Raw genomic sequence first — 4,215 nt, forward strand, 5'->3', positions numbered from 1 at the left:
GCTCTTTCGCATAATACCCTTTTCAGGTGTCTTTCACTTATGTCAAAACCGTGCCTCGAACTATAAGCACAGACCGCATTTCTTTATATTTGAGTCCAAATTCAAAATAAAACTATGAACCGCTCCATTGTGAACCTACAGAGCTGTCTGAACCACTACCAGCAGGAAAATAAACAGGACGTATTTGACCGAACTCATAACAGGTTTTGCGAGGGAACGCAAAACTTTTGTGAGAGAATGCAAAAGCTTTAAAAAATAAATAAATAAATAAAAATTTCTCCACTCCCAAATTTTTTCCACCACCATGTCCCAGGGGCTCCGTGAAAGCCTGCAAAACATATGTTTGAAAATTTCTTAACTGTTTCTTAAACTTGTTTTCCTTGAGAGAACACGTGCACCGCTGAAGGTAATGCTTCAATAAAGAGTAATATAACATGCTCGCTCTTTCAATAAGCAGGGGGGAAAATGAGTCTAAACAAATGACTAATTACATGTATAGAAAGATTGCATTGTGATGCTGTATATGAAGACTTCTTTTTTTTTAAGTGACTGGATGGAAAAAATTACTCACCAGAAACAGATGATTTCCCATTACGACCCATAGTGAGTTCAGAATGTTAGGGAAAACAAAGATGGTGGCACAATAGCTTCACAGTTGGTCATGTCATGAGCTATCCAGTTTTATATATATATATATATATATATATATATATATATATATATATATATATATATATATATATATATATATTATAGAGAGAGAGAGAGAGATCAGTGGTTGCGATCTAAGCATCCATGAATTATACATTTTTTTCTGTTGTTTTCTCATGATCGCAACTTAATTTTCTCGTCATCTTGACATAACCAAAAGCTGTTTTCTCACGATGTAATTTTATCCTGAGGAAATCTGGCACTTTGTAAATGGGATTGTTATTACATGCACGTTGGCATGTTCGCCATCATAAATGTAATAATTGCCCGCTGTAGAGATGGACTTTATCGCCTCATTAAGAGAGAGGGGTGTGTGTCCCCTTCTCAAGTGTTGGACACTAATGTGGAAGTCGTCAGGGATGACATATTTTTGTAGGCAACCCCAAAAGTTAGCATCACCCCTGTTCCCTCGACAAAAAAACAATAGGATTTTTCCATTGGCTTTTAGATTATTGCAGAAAATAAGCTCTGTGGCCAAGAAAAGTTTATGATTCTTACATGTTTCGTTCATTAAGATAAGATTTATAAGATTTTGAAGCCTATACACTCGCCAGAAGTAAAAAGCTAATGTTAGGCTATAAACGAACTACACCAAGGTCGCATGACTTCAACGTCATCATCGCTAAGCTTCCGACAATTCCTTCAATCTTCATTTAAAAAAACAATAAAATTGGAAAATAATATAAATTGATAAATCTACAAGTTGGAAAGTTTGAGTTGCATGAGCACGAGTATAAACACAATGAGGATGTAGTAGATGAGATTTCCTGTTCGGCGTGATTATGCTTAATGTCCCCAACAACCTCTGTAGTCCCATTTAGCCACCTGTTAGCAACCGTCTTTTTCAAGACACGTAAAAGCTTTTTAAAAAATCCTAAGTGGGGTGTTACTGACGTATTTTATGGCATGAACATGTCTTGAGCTTGTGTTAACCACAGACTTTATTTCAGGAATTTAACCAAAAAACCATTAAAAAAAAAAACCCACTGACTTCGGGATGATGGGTGTCCAGTACACAGGAAAAATTAAGTCGAGATCACGAGAAAATTAAGTCGAGATCATGAGAAAACAACTTTTGTTATGTCAAGATGACGAAAAAATTGTCGTGATCACGAGAAAACAACAGAAAAAAATAATAATGCATGACCGCTTAGGGCTTTTGTACGATCCAGTAATCAGCACAGAGGAATGCTGACTGAGTAACCATGTTAGATGTTTCAAATGAATTATGGAAACTAGAAATAAGAAGCATAATCCTACTTTAAGGCTATTAGGTTTCATTTCTTATTAGTCATGTTAACATGCATGATAAATTTTGCCCAAACTATAAATGCTTACTCAGCTCTGAGTTATTTGCATAGGCCCTTCCACCTTCCACCCATAATTTGATCAAATGGACTACAGGGACAAGGTGAAACTCAATAGCAATTTATTCTCCAAGTGAACATTTTGCTGGCCACAGCAATAATTAGGTGAGGGAGAAGAGGTACGATAGTGACAGCTTTCTATAATGTCATTAAATACCATTTTTATATACATTTGAAGTGATTCTGTGGGTCATTATGCTTTATTATCGTACTGTATTATTACTACTGTAATATAGAGCATGTAATATAGCCATTTTTTGTTTGCTACATAACATATGGAAGAAGCTACTGCTTTATGACAAATGTGAACAGGAGGTTCATTTACTGATAGAACGAAATGGAAAAACATCTAGGTTTCTAATCAGATGCTGCCCCATCCCCATGTCTGAGGTGGGAAGAAAACAATCCTGCAATGGCCTCAAGTCATTTATTCAGACCCCAGATTAAACATTTCAGCATGGCTAGTTTAAAGCAATCAATGTCTTCAAACCAGATTGAAATGCAAAGAGAATCAACATGTTAATAATATATTAATAATGTGCTACCTTGAAATGACTGAACATGTTACTCAGCCACATTTTGTATACTTTATTATGTAAAATATATGTATCTCTTTCTCTCCAATGTAATCACTGTATCCTGATTTAGAGGTGATAACTACACATGGCTTAATAGTAATCTGTATTTTTCAATGTTGGATTAGCATTGCATGGCTAATGGACAATTACAGGTCAAAGGTCTAGCTGATGCAGAATTACAGGCTCAAAGGTCAGGTTTCAGTCACTGGATTATACACATACCAGTATTAGATCTGCTTGCTGTAAATAAACCACCCACCCATTCTGACCTTGAGGGACTATCACAGATATGCTCGATTATCATACAAATGTAAGCAGAGGGCAACAAGACATCTAATCATTGCTGAGCCAGATGAAGGAGTGTGGCCTGGCTTTGGAAGATACCCCCCAATCTTTCTGATTTCATGGGCTGGAACTTCAGTTGAACTGGAACGGATAGAGCTGGAATTGGATGCGAGAGTTAAATTCACAAGTGTGTAAGTGGGTGGCGACCAAACCACAATGACACACAATGTGTTTCAGATCTGCTCTTTGTATCCAGTGAAGCACAGACTCTCTCTCTCTCTCGCTCTCTCTCTCTCTCACACACACACACACACACACACACACACACACACAATGACTCCATCTTTCCCCGACCCCCTTTCCATTTCTCAGCTGTCATTATAACATATGCTGAGCTCACCTGCCCCACCAGTCCAGGTCCAGAGTCATGCTCAGTGACTTTTGGATCCTGTGTTGCCATGGAGAGCCAGCAATAATTTCAGTAGCGTTGCCATAGTGAGCAGGTAATATCTAGAAAGTGGTGTCTTAATAGAGAGCAGGTAGAACATGATATTTGCAGTGGTATACAAAACCTAATTTAAAAAATGCAACTTTTTTGCACATGGAAGTAAATCTGTTTTCCTGCATTCTATTGGATCTATTTATTAATTTTGCTCTTGTGTAAACTAGAGAGAAATGCCTGGGAGATATAAATTGGTAGCGGATGATCTTAACCTTGTAGATATTTGTGGAAAACCATAGAATGGAAAGGGAGTTTCTGAAGAGGTACAGCAGAAGAGTTTGTTATTTTTACTAGCACCAATTTGTTTCTAACAAGAAACTAAGTATAAATTGTTGATAAATTGGTTGTCTTTTCATTTTTTTTTTTTTTTTTTTTATTCTTTAACTAATCATAAGATGTAGTTATTCCTTAAATCAGTCATGCCATTCTTATGCTTACTTTGGGAAGAGAATTCCCTAAAACACTCAATATCATGATTCTGACCTCAAAAAGAACAACAGAAAATAGGACACAGATAACGGCAGCAATAATGTGGCTCAGTGATGACTGATTCCTACAGAATATAAATATGTTTAAGGACACCAGCTAGCAGCACTGCCTCCAGGTGCAGCTGACAGCAGTGCAAGAGCAATTTTCTGTAGATGGCCTTATAAAAAGTATTGTAGGTCCCATTACACCCATTTTTTCTTGAGAAAACACACACACACACACACACACACACACACACACACACACACACACACACAGAAGCAATTAAATTAAACTCTGAATA

This window comes from Ictalurus furcatus, chromosome 1 (genome assembly GCF_023375685.1).
Source record: "Ictalurus furcatus strain D&B chromosome 1, Billie_1.0, whole genome shotgun sequence".
Classification (NCBI taxonomy): domain Eukaryota; kingdom Metazoa; phylum Chordata; class Actinopteri; order Siluriformes; family Ictaluridae; genus Ictalurus; species Ictalurus furcatus.